We start from the raw sequence: 13902 nt of genomic DNA on the forward strand, positions 1-13902 counted from the left end.
GTTTAAGCTTTCAGACAGACATTAGAAGTCCCATTGCTCCATTTAATAAGGAATAAAACACTCAGTGTTGTGCTGTTATGGGAAAATAATCAACGACGGTGTGGTGTGATGAAGCGGAGTCACAGTTAACACCCTGAGGTTGATTACTTTTCTATAACAGCACATCCCCAAGTGTTTTATTTCTCTTATAACACAACAGTTTGCAATTTTTTTTTTACTAATTAAAGAACGATATGTTATACTTTTTATCCATTTGTAGTTACATTTAACGCTGTTGAACATCCGCAAAAATAGTTCACTTACATTATAGCAGCGATAAACGCTCGTTCTCTAACCATTGACGTCTTGTCATCTTTTGTTACTGAGAAACCGCAAAGAAGCGTAAACTCCTCTGTCCTGAAGACGTCGGAAGACTTACAGCTTTACCTCTGACACTGGAGACTCCTTCCTTTCCGTCCGTAAGTGTTAAATAAACATCTCCTTACTTTAAGAAAACTTCACCACATCAACAATTACACATGATTTTAAGTCGCTGTGATTGAGCTGTTGCTACAGAAATGATAGTGAGAGCATTAATAGCCTCAGGGGTGGACTTAGCGCTAGGCAAATGTAAGCAACCAACTTGGGCCCCTAAAAAAATGCAAATTATATATATTTTTAATTATTAATGCTAAATAAGGTATGCTGAAAATGTAAATATCGATGTTAAAACACTGAATAGGGCCCCATATATCATCCTTTATTTTGTCTAGGGCCCCAAAATCACTAAACCCGCCCCTGAACAGCTTATTAACCTGTGATGTGAATTACTGTCAGAGCTGCTGTTATTATAGACAATTCATTAATTAAAACACCTCCTGACCAATCAGAATCCAGACTTCATTAGCGCTGTGTGTATGTCCTCTATAGGTTTTGTGAGTTTTTTTTTTTTAATCTCAGGTGCTTAGGGTTAAAAACCGATTCAGAAGAATCGTGAAAAAGTGAATCGTCCAGAGGAATCGACTCAGTCAGCGAGCGAGTCGGTTATCAGCGGAGGGAAGTCGCGTGAGGGCTGCTGTGTGTTTAAAAAGCCGCGCACGCGAGCGCACCGTGCCGATGGGCGCGGAGCGGCGGAGACGAGCGCGTGACCACCGGAAAGCGCCTGGAAGAAGGATTCGTTAGAGGAGTAGAGGTGTTATAGGATGTGTAACTTCACCGGAACCGGAGTGTGGATGTCGCCTTTCACCGGTATGAGGGACCACTGAGTCACAAACCCCGGGACTTGGGACGCACTCGGTCAGTGGGAAGTTTTCCTTTTCTTTAATACCGGCTCCGGTTTGGACCCTGAAACACTTTCAGCTCACGGTGAGACGCGCGCGCGGCGTGTGTGTGTGTGTGTGTGTGTGTGTGTGTGTGTGTGTGTGTGTGTTGGGGGTCATGGACGTGTGTTTGCTTTGTGTTTTTGTTGGGTTCTCGGTGATAACGGTGTGTGTGTGTGTGTGTGTGTGTGTGTGTGTGTGTTTATACATTATGCTCTAACTCGGGCTCATATACAGGATAACCATCTTTCATTCCTTAGACTCCTTTTTTTTTTTTTAAAAAATACTTTTATTCTGCAGATTAAATTTTTTTTTTTTTAGAAATAAAAACTCTTCCGGATTAAATCTCCACATGAATCTTAACATAAACCTCATTAAGATTATTTAACCAGCATTAACATCTTCCCTCTGCTGCTACAAGATGCAGGAAAAGTTTTCACCTTCATGCACAATAAATATCATTATCCACTATAACACAGCATATACAGTGTGTGTGTGTGTGTGTGTGTGTGTGTGTGTATACACATAGAGCAGGGTCATTATCCATAATGGATAACCAGGATACATGATGTCACACTACAGTGTTGTAGAGAGGATGTGAACCCCAGCGCTGCAGTATAACTGGACGATTGTTCTGTACTTTATATTAGTAAGAATTCATTGAAATTGGAATTAAACCTATAGTTTAGTTGTTAACAAAGAAATCCTTTCATGTCGTGTTTTGTGTACGTTGCATACGTCCGTCTGTCTTCTGTAAGCGCTTTATCCTGGTCAGGGCGGCGGTGGTGGTGGTGGTGGATCTGGAGTGTATCCCAGGAACGCTGTGTATGAGGCGGGAATACACACCAGTCCAGCACAAGAGACCGTTCACACACTTATTCACACCTAGGAGCAATTTTGGCTTTTTTTTTTTTTTTTTAAACCGGAGGAACCCCACATGAACACGGACACGGACATGGGGAGAACATGCGGAACCGAGCTCAGGATCGAACCGTGGACCCTGGAGCTCTGTGGCTCGCTGTACCAATCTGCTACTCGTTTAACTAGTAGTAGTATTAACTAGCTGTAACTAACTATGAGGACAGAGTCCCTGTTCACACCTAGCGTCCTGGGTGATGTGAGTGGAAGTGGTCAGGGCTGAGTACAGGTGTGAACGGGGTGCAGTGTGTCTCCGAGACGATCGCTCATCACATTCAGAGGTGATCTGGGACGCATTACATCTGTAGTGTGAACGTGAAAGCGTCTCGATGCGTCCCGGACAGCAGCGAAGGAGAATTGCGAGACTGTGAACGATACAGCTCTCCATCACTAAGCTAATGGATAACGGTGACGCTATAACAGCACAGACCAAAGCAGCTGCTTTTCATAGTTTCATTCTTCATCTCATCTCATCTCTCATTCATTTCTAAGTTTATTCAGCAGACCGCATGATTAAAACAGCTTGTACAGGTACGTGAGATAGGATTCGCAGGACATTTCTGCAAATGCAGTAGAAGACTGATGTAATAAATGTCCATGATGCACTTCATCCAGAGGAAATGAGGTACCAAATCCGGTCACAAGCGATCACTGAGGACGCATTTTAAATGCATTAAGTTTTAATACACATTATCTTATTCATTACTGTACAAAACATCTTTATCCTGGAATAGTGTACTAATGTTGCGTACTTGTGTTTGAACTAAAGTGTTAATTTTATGTAAATAGGCTATAATATACAAAATAATGAATATCTCTGTTCTGTCGTTTACAAAAACTGGATTTAGATTTATTGAACGTGTTGATTGTAAGATTTCTGCTCTATTTGTTCTTTAATATGACGTTTGTTCACTTTGGGGGAAAAAGAAATGCTCTGTAAGAGCCGAGTTTCAGTAGCTAAATAAAATAAATGGTGTGTATATACACTGATCAGCCATAACATTAAAACTACTGCCAGGTGAAGTGAATAATATTGATTATCTTGTTGCAATGGTACCTATGAAGGGGTGGGATTTATTAGGCAGCAAGTGAACAGTCAGTTCTCGAAGTTGATGTGTTGGAAGCAGGAAAAATGGGCAAGCGTAAGGATCTGAGTGACTTTGACAACGGCCAAATTGTGATGTTTAGACGACTGGATCAGAGCGTCTGCAAAACAGCAGGTCTTGTGGGGTGTTCCCGGTATGCAGTGGTTAGTACCTACCAAAAGAGGTTCAAGGAAGGACAACCGGTGGACCAGAGACAGGGTCATGGGCTCCCAAGGTTCGCTGATGTGCATGGGGAGTGAAGGCTAGTCCGTTTGGTCCAATCTCACAGAAGAGCTACTGTAGCACAAACTGGATCTCAATCCGATCGATCTCAATCTCAATTCCGATCCACAGAGGCCCCACCTCACAACTTACAGGACTTCAAGGATCTGCTGCTAACGTCTCAACACATCTTCAGAGGTTTTGTGGAGTCCAGGCCTCGATGGGTCAGAGCTGTTTTGGTGGCACAAAGGGGGACCTACACAATATTAGGCAGGTGCTTTTAATGTTACGGCTGATCGCTGTATATAAATATTTATACATGTCACTGTCAATTGACTTTATCTTAAAGAAACACACAGTATAAAAGGTCTTTTTTGTAAATTTTATGTATATATGTGCAAAAGACCTTTTATACTGTGTCCTTTGAGATGAAGTCAATTCACTGTAATGTATAAAATCTAAAATATAAAAGCAACTTTAAAAGAAAAGCTTTAAAATATTGTGTATGTTAGTAAAATGAAGAACTGTGTTACAGCTCTGTATACGCACAACATATAGGACTGAATCAATTAACTTTGATATCAGTATCGTATTACGTTATATTGCAATACATGTTTCTTTTCTGAGAGTGTTTGTGTGTATAGGATACTCTGTCGCTGTACTACCAACCTTTATATACGTTATTTTTATTAGCATTAATGTAAAGCGAGACATTCCAGATAAACAGGTTAATTTAATAAAACAATAGATATCCCAGTCAATCTACGCTAGCTGATTTCTTATCTTCTTTTTCTGTATTGGATCTATGTAGCTTCGTGTAATTAAACATGCCTAGATTTGCATACGTTAGTAAACACCTTCTGACCAATCAGAATCCAGCATTGATCTGCGTGGTGGTATAAAGCTGTATAACGCATTTAATGCGCGTTAGCTCCCTGCCTGACTGCTCGGACGCCTCGCGATTAAAGATAAACAAAGATAAGACAGGAAGTGAAGAGATACAGGAAGGAGAGTTACATAGACTTATCTCACGTCCTTCACAAGGCCAGGAAACTGCATCTGAGAATCTTCCTTTCATAGTAACATCGGCTTCACAACTTATTCACGTCATTAACGTCTGCTAAAGCAGCGCGCTAATCTCTTTATAGCCAGCTCCAGAATTATTGGCACCCCGGGGAAAAAATGTCTGTGGTTAATTAGATAAAACTCACATTGCAAATATGAGAGAAATCCAACCTTTAATTGAGGTATAAAAGATACTTTTTTAAAAAAAAAAAACAAAACCACATGTCATAATTATTGGCACCCTTGCAAACTGTAATTGCAGTGAACAAACGGACTTCTCCATCCCTGCTAACCGACCGCACATCTTCACTTGAAGCTACACATGCCTAATGAGTCGTATTTCATAAAAAAAAAAAGATTGGAGCAGCCTGAAATCGAAAACCTTGTGTGAGCCGTTGTGTTTTTTTAAGCATATGTTTAAAATTATAGGATTATTACAGGTCTAAATGCATTTTAAAGCCTCAATAATAAGATTAGTATTAATATTTCAAGCTTGTTTTCCTCCATACACTGAACTGTGATGCTTTCATGCTTTCTTTTGGACATGCATTACGCTTAATGTAGCTTTGAAGAAAATGTTTAGTGTTTATTATCATCAACAGCTCGGCCGAAGAAACTGAGAAACATTTAATTTGCTGTAGAGTCAAGTTGTGGAGTTGTCATGCTCGCGAGTGACAAAACAACAGGTGATTTTTTATTTTATTCTTTTTCTACATATGTGCCATATGAGCCACGATTTCAGTGACATTTGAATTTAGATTTTCTCAACACTATACAAACGCTCTGAAGCGACAAATCAAAACGATCAGCTTGAACGAGTTTTGGACTGAGGTGGTCTGATGTTTCTACAGTGATGTTTCTTCACAACTTTAGTTCCTACCTGCAATTAGTTTTAGCTTGAAAGGACGTAGCAGAGATCGTAGGTGCGTCTGGTGAGTGTATGTAAACTAACAGAACAGAGCTGAGCACATTAATCCAAACAACTGATTTTCACACTGATTAGTGCATTATGCAGTTAGTGCTTTTATAAGCTCTGTCTAGCTACAAATTGAATTGTTTTGCATTCAGTAGGCCACGGCCGCAAAATCAGGAACAGTAGCTGTCGCTACACGCCCACAAGAAACAAAATCCAGCTCAGTAATTCCTTTTTTACAGTGTGTGTGTGTGTGTGTGTGTGTGTGTGTGTTTGCTCTAACACATCTCATAAAATATTTCATGGTTAATTGATTTGAAGTTTGTCGTAGCAGCTGAAGTAGAGAAATGTGCAGGTCACAGGATGTACAGGACGGAGATTTGGAGATTTCCTGTATTAGAGCAGGTTAAACACTAAACCCCGCAGTGTCAAATTCATCACATCGAACACGCACACACACACACACACACACACACATACACATATACACACACTGTATTTATTCCTGTGAAATATTGCACCGCTCACGCCAAGTCTGTGTTTTCTCTCTGGCGGAGATGGCGGAGGTGTGTGTGTGTGTGTGTGTGTGTGTGTGTGTGTGTGTGTGTGTGTGTGTGAGACTGTCATTTATTTTTTTATCAGTGAAACTGAGAACAGGAAAGATTGTTGAAGGTATGCAACTATAACAGGAAATACTCAGAGCACTCGCTTTCATATACACTCCCCTCCGAAAGTATTGGAACAGCAAGGTCAATTCTTTTGTTTTTGTTTTTCCTCATATCTACATTTAAGTGTGTTAAACAACTTAGAAGGTGGCAGAACTACCAAATGTTTAGGTGAGCAAAAGTATTGGAACAGATAGACTTAAAATAAATGAAAGTAAATAACACTTAATATTTGGTTTCATGTCTCTTGCTTGCAATAACTGCATCAAGCCTGCGGCTCGCTGACATCACCGAACTGCTGCATTCTTCTTTTGTGCTGCTTTTCCAGGCTTGTAGCGCAGCTTCTTTCAGTTGGTAATAGTTTTGGGGAGTTTCTTCCTTCAGTCTCCTCTTCAGGAGCTGAAATGCTGCTCAGTTGGTTGAAATTCTGATCGATCGTCTCATATTCAGTTTTTGATCTCAAGCCTAAATGTATTCAATGTATAGCAAAAACAAAAGAATTGGCCTTTCTGTTCCAATCTTTTCACAAGGGACTGTGTATTACACACACACACACACACACACACACACACACACACACACACACACACACACACACACACAACCATAACCAGACAGGCATACATACACACACACACACACAGCGCTTGTATACACAGATGCACGCACAAAATTATAGACTCGTATACACACACACACACACACACACACACACACACAGAGTCTCTGAAGCAGTGGTCAGACTGATTGCGAATAAATTTAACGGGATGAAGATGTTACTCAGCTTCACTATTGTCACAGCTGCTGCTGTAGAAAATTAATCAACACCTTCTGACCAATCAGATTTGAGAACTCCGCACCTCCACCCTGTACTCCAGTAGGTTTGGGTTCTGTGTGTATTTGCAGAAGTGCTGATGTCTAGCTCTTTCTGTTCTGATGTCACGTAACACTCCAGTTCTTTCCATCAGTAATGAGAATGTTTCTTCCTTACTTGGTGGAAGAGCTCAGACTTTCCATCACTGGACTCTGCAGGGGTGAGTGAACTTTACAGCTGTCACAGTAATGAGGAGTTTATAAGGGCAGAAGGCGCTCGTTACTCTCATGTTTAACTCTCCTCAGCTTTCCTCTGCTCATAAAGTCTCGCATCAGTAAACACAGGCGCAGATACTTTCTCTTCTTCTAGATCTCAGCCAATAACACATTACTGTCTCAGCCAATAAGGATCAGGGAAAACTGTCTCGGCCAATAAGATTACCACAATCCTGTCACAGCTAATAAGGATCAGGGCAATACTGGCTCAGCCAATAAGGATCATGGTAGTCTTGTCTCATCCAATCAAGATGAACAGATTCCCATCTCACCTAATCAGGATTAAGGCTGTCTTGTCTCAGCCAATGAGAATCAGGGAGATCCTGTCTCAGCCAATAAGGATTAATACCATTCTGTCTCAGCCAATACATTTAACACAATCCTGTCTCAGCCAGAAAACTGTTTCAGCCAATGAGAATCAGGGAAAACTGTCTTGGCCAATAAGGATTAATATTGTCCTGTCTCAGCCAATAAGCATTAACACATCCTTGTCACAACCAATGAGAATCAGGACAGTCCTGTCTCAGCCAATGATGAACAAAGCAGTTTTGTCAAAGCCAATAGGGATCAGAGAAAACTGTTTCGGCCAATAAGATTAACACAGACCTGTCTCAGCCAATCAGGATGAGGACACAGTTCAGTGCTTGTGAACGCTCCATCACATCATCACTGTCTGTTCTCTCCTCACTTACTGCTGCACTTCCTGCCTCCTAATGGAGCCGTGTGCGTGTGTGTGTGTGTGTGTGTGTGTGTGTGTGTGAGTGTGAGTGAGGGTCAGTCCAGGGTGAAGGACTGTATCTGGGACACAGTTCTGTCAGAGACTCAAACATTCCAGAGTCATACAGAGACCATACTGCACTGATTCTGTCACACCTCTCTCTCTCTCTCTCTCTCTCTCTCTCTCTCTCTCTCTCTCTTTCGTTCTGTGTAACAGTTTTTGCTATTCGTATCTTGTGATATCACATTGCTGAACTCTGACAGTTTCATCGTGGAGCTGTTGATAAATCTGATCCCTCACGTGCCATCTCCCCACCAGTCTTCAGTGACTCTGAAGGAAAAAAACGTGTGCATCACAGTGACAGGAGACACCTCTGACCATCTAGTGATTTTTTTTTTTTTTTTTCTGAGCCGCAAATGTGATTTTATTTAACACACATCTGGAAGCAGAGTAATGTTACACACTGCTGTGTCATCCTGTCGTTAATTGTTGGGGTCTCTGTTTTCCTGGAACGATATGAAATCTCAAAACAACACGAACAGAAACGTTTGACACTCTCCATGATGTCATGCTTCTCTCTCTCTCTCGCTCTCTCTCTCTCTCTCTCTCTCCCTCTGTCTCGCTCCCTCCCTCGCTGATGCTCGCTGCTTCATTGTGGTCTTTTTGTTTTTGCTGGACTTGTTTTATTTTGTTTCTTTTCTTTGCTAACTCTCGTGTCGGGCTGGTCCTCCTCCTCACTCGGGCGGTGAGACTGCTCGTTTTGGTTTTCCGTGCTCTCGGCATGTGTCTCTCCCACACAGCTGCTGGGAACAACACGGTGCTCGCTCTTCCTCCTCGAGCTGACCAGCACCATGAGGTTTTCCAGAGACAGCCTTGAATTCTTCAGCTTGATAAGGAACTGTGGCAGAGTTTATCCTTACGGTCGATCCTTAGTTTTAGCTTTCACTCACTTTATTTCCTGAAAATGATCATATCATGTCATGATACTTACATTGTCAGGAAATATTTCATTTTGCCGAGGTTTTGCTAACAAAGCTACAACTTATAGCGTCCACTAAGACATTTTTGTCCAGTCTTTACAAACATAGTGTTTAATATCCAGTCAGTTACAGAGTTACAAAAGCACCAGCGATACATAGAAAAGTGTATCATGACACTATTATATCACAATATTGACATCACGTCATCATATCGTCCTGCTCTAATTTGGAAATTAGGAATGTTAAACAGTGTTTTAAAGCAGCGATTAGTGATTTTAAAGCATCTATTAAACAAAAATTCCTTTAGTGTAATGTGATTAAAGCTGATTTACTGTGATGTGATTGAGTACTGAGTTAACTCTGAGACATAGCAGGCCACGCCCATTTCACTGGCACCGCCCCCGAGCCACTAGCGATACACGCACTAGTGAGTACACGATGTAGCGTAACTATAAGAAGTGGCGTTTTATTAAACGTGATGTAGAGCTTTTAGGGCTGGAGGAGTTTATCTAATGATTAAAATGGCATGTGCTGACTCTGATATAAAAACAATTGGCAGCATACTGTGTGTGTGTGTGTGTGTGTGTGTGTGTGTGTGTGTGTGTGTGTGTGTGTGTGTGTGTGTGTGTGGGGAAAGCGTCACTCCACATCCTGCTCCTCACCCTCCTCAGTGGAGATGTTTTTGGTTCCTGGACCAGCAGATCTTTCATTCTGCTACACTGCAGCATCTTCAACTCCACCGTGTCTCTGATTTCTCAGGATCAAGGAAATCAGGAAAGGATCAGAGAGGGAGTGAGAGAGAGACAGAGAGAGAGAGAGAGACAGAGAGAGAGAGAGACAGAGAGAAATGGGGAGAGATACAGGGTGAGAGACCGAGAGAGTGAGATAGAGACAGAAAGAGACAAAGAGAGAGGAGAGAAGAGAGATATGGGGGGAGGAGAGAGAGATGGAAAAAGAGATGGGGAGAGAGGGAGAGAGACAGAGTAATGGGGAGAGAGAGAGGAGAGAGAGAGAGAGAGATGAAGAAAGATATGGGGGAGGGGGAGAGAGAAAGAGAGATGCGGAAAGAGAGAGAGTAATGAAGAGAGGTATGGGGGGAGGGAGAGAGACAGATTTTTTTTTGACTTTTAAAAAGCTTTTATTAGTACAATAATCCTTTAAAACACATAAAATTTATCTATAAAAACCATTTCAATTAATTATGAGTGCTTCTGTTAAAAACATCAAATTAACGATTCAAAGAGAGGGAGAGAGGGGGAGAGATTGGGGGGGGAGACAAGGAGAGAGGGAGAGAGAGGGAGAGAGAGAGGGATAAGGAGATACAGAGAGAGGGAGAGAGAGAGGGATAAGGAGATACAGAGAGAGGGAGAGAGAGAGGGATAAGGGATAAGGAGAGAGGGACAGAAAGAGTCTTAAACTGAGTCATATTTTCACAAAACCTCACACTTTCCCACAGCCATGTCACACACACACACACACACACACACACAGCTCTGATTATTTTATTAAATAATATCCAGAAGCTCATTTACTTTAAAAAACACATCTGATCACACATTAGACTTTACACTTCTCACGTGTGTAGAGAGAAGTCTTTGTGTCACATGAAGTGTGTGTGTGTGTGTGTGTGTGTGTGTGTGTGTGTGTGTACGTACGTAAGTGGTGTACTCGGTGAAACACACTGTCTCAGTAACACTCTCTCACTGCTGTTTACAGAGGCAAAGTAAAGTCAGTGTTAGCATGCTGGAATGATAATATAGCAGAGTCTCGTTAGCATCCACAACACACACACGCACACACACGCACACACGCACACACACACACACACACACACACACACACACACATCTTTATTCGGTTAGAATAAATGACATTACATCCTCTCCCGCACATTTTTCTCCCCATGTGTTTATTTTTGGAGCTGCTAGAAGAACACATTCTTGGCCTTAGCTCAGAAAGCTGCACGCTGCTGTGTTTAATTAAACGACAAACAGACCGTATCTAATGACTTTTGTAAAATGGGAGCAGCGGTAGAGGTTAGGGCTTTGTGTTAGTGACCAGAAGGTTGCGACGTTCACACTACTGAGCGACAAATCGACGTACATGACACGGAGCTGCCGTTTTAGAGAGTTCAAAACACTCTAAAATCCAAACACTCAGCTGGAACGATTCCTCAGACCGATCCGATGCACCGCTAATCCGCGAACGGCGAATACGAAGCCTGGCACGCAACATGTTTACAAACAAACAGTTTACTCACTGATTATTTAATTTGTGTTTAATTAGTCAGAAGAAGATGTATAGATATATACGTAGATGTAGGTGGCACCTCGGGTGAGTGTGTGTGTGTGTGTGTGTGTGTGAGGGACACACAGGATAAAAGTGGAAAACTCACAGATGCTGTTGCTGAACTCCACTTCTGGATCATTGACCCTCCTAATGATCAGCTTCATTACTCTGTCACTCTCTCTCTCCTTCTCAATAGTGTGAGAATGTGTGTGTGTGTATGCGTGTGTGTGCGTATGTGTATGTGCGTGTGTGTGAGGGACAGTGTGTGTGTGTGTGTGTGTGTGTGTGTGTGTGTGTGTGTGTGTGTGAGGGAAAGACAGACAACACAACTGACAAAAGTGGAAAATTCACAGATGCTGTTGCTGAACTCCGCTTCTGGATCATTGACCCTCCTAATGATCAGCTTCATTACTCTGTCACTCTCTCTCTCCTTCTCAATAGTGTGTGTTTGTGTATGTGTGCGTGTGTGTGTGTGTGTGTGTGTGTGTGTGTGTTCTTTTAACAGTTTATGGACTTTATTCACCTGTATTGGTTGATAACTGGGGCTCTGTTGTGTGAAAGTGACTAATAAATGCATTATTAGTTGTGATAATGTACAGTTAATGCTTTGTTAAGACCTTGTTATGTAAATTACTGAGCATGAATTAATCTGAATTCGCCTCGTATTAGTGCATAAATGTCAACATATTATACCAGTAGATTGTAGCATCAAGTGACCTGCATTTTATCCCTTTAAGAGCTTATACAATACTGAAATATATGTTCTATGTTCTGAAGTAGAGATTTAGTTCTCGCTAATTAGAAGCTCTGGACAGCTGAAGACTGGAAAAAGACCAGGTGATTTTTTTTTTTAATCTTCAGCTGTCCAGTTTGGTGAGTCTGTGCCCATGAGAGCCTCAGATTCCTGTTCTTGGCTGACAGGAGAGGAACCTGATGTGGTCTTCTGCTGTTGTAGCTCATCCACTTGATGATGTTTGATGTTAGGTTTGATGTTTTGTGCATGGTGAGATGCTTTTCTGCTCACCACGGTTGTAAAGAGTGATTATTTATATATCACTATATCCTTCCTGGCATCTCGAACCAATCTGGCCATCTCTCTTCACAACAAGGCGTTTCCACCCACAGAACTGTCGCTCATTCAGTGTTTCTCGTTTTTGGCACTGTTCTGTGTAAACTCTAGAGACTTGTGTGTGAAAATCGCAGGAGATCAGCAGTTTCTGAAACACTCAAACCAGCCCATCTGGTACCAACAACCCTGCCACAGTTAAAGCCACAGAGATCACACTTCTTCTTCATTCTGATGTTTGATGTGAACATTAACTGAAGCTCTTGACCTGCATGATTCTATGCACTGTGCTGCTGCCACTTGATTGGCTGATTGGATAACTGCATAAATGAGCAGATGTTCCTAATAAAGTGGACAGTGAGTGTATGTGTATGTTTTGTATTACGTGCTGGAACGATACACAAACTGCAAATACGATACGCTACGATACAGTGGTGTCTCGACGTACGATACATTTTTTCGATACAGCAGATATAATTGTTGCCTGCGTTTGTGTCTTAGATTAGCGTTTTTAGCAAAGTAGAACAAAACAACAGCGTTAAAATGAAACATGGCTAATTAAACGTTAGCGCTCTGATGGGGTTCCACCCCAAAATGATGACCTGCTGTTTAATCGGTCACAGAAATCAAACTTGCTTCCGTTTTAAACAGCACACTGCAGCATGTGAGATTTTCAGACGTGTGTGTTTTTCAGACACAGTTTCTTTGTTTAGAATTTTGTCGCAGTGTGAATTTTTTTTTTTGTTGTTGTTGTATCCCTCAGCCTGTTATTCGTCTCGGTTTGGACACGCTCTGAAACAAAACAGCTCCATTTCACAGCATAGTGCATCTTCTTCTACTCGCTCTCCTTCTATGTCCCCTGTGCCTAACACACACACTCTCTCACACACACACACACACACACACACACACACACACACACACACACACACACACACAGCTTGAAGGTCAGTAGGATGGTGTCCAAAGAGACACTGAGTGTATTCTGTCTCAGTGCTTCAGTGATGTTTATTTTTTACGTTCCTATCTTCGCTGAGCTCCAAACGAGCCGTAGGAAACGCTGCCAGAACATCTACCATCCCTTTATTTACTGTATAAACATGGCTTGGGGGTGGGAGGCGTGGCCGGGGTGGGGGTGGAGGTGGGGTGGTGTGTTGTGTGTGAGAAAACCTGGTGTACTCAATTTGATCAAATAAAAAAATCTGATCAGGTTATCGTTTCTATAGTAACGGATCATTCACATTTGACTTATGTACAGCGGATTTAAAAAAAATCATTGAAACGGTAATGATTTCTTAACATAAGGAGTTGTTTATGTAACATTACTGGAAGGAGTCTCCAGTGTCAGAGGGAAAGCTGTAACTTTATGTTTTCTGACATCTTCAGTTTACGCTACATTGCAGTTTCCCAGGAACATGACAAGCTGCATCTGACTTTTTATCCATTTACAGTTACACTTAATGTTGTAATAGTTTCACAAAACAAGTTAGTTTCCTGTTCTTACATCTTGTTCCTGTTTTATTTCTACTTCACTGATCACTGCGTTGTATTCCGGTACCAAGTGTCTCAGCAGTACCGGTGTTTCAGAACCTGG

At 41.7% G+C, this 13902-nt stretch overlaps 1 protein-coding gene across 3 annotated transcripts in view; it reads left to right on the top strand.

Moving 5' to 3' along the window:
* Window positions 1–1012: 1012 nt before the first annotated feature.
* Window positions 1013–13902, top strand: part of LOC113527444 (carbohydrate sulfotransferase 15) — a 50453-nt gene continuing 37563 nt past the window's right edge. For 2 of the 3 annotated variants that reach the window (XM_026915268.3, XM_026915269.3), the window contains exon 1: window positions 1014–1344. The gene's annotated coding sequence lies outside the window, so the exon portion shown is untranslated. Of the gene's footprint in view, window positions 1345–13902 lie in introns of all 3 variants that reach the window. The other variant, XM_053238788.1, reaches the window with a different exon arrangement.

This window comes from Pangasianodon hypophthalmus, chromosome 12, assembly GCF_027358585.1.
Source record: "Pangasianodon hypophthalmus isolate fPanHyp1 chromosome 12, fPanHyp1.pri, whole genome shotgun sequence".
NCBI lineage: Eukaryota > Metazoa > Chordata > Actinopteri > Siluriformes > Pangasiidae > Pangasianodon > Pangasianodon hypophthalmus.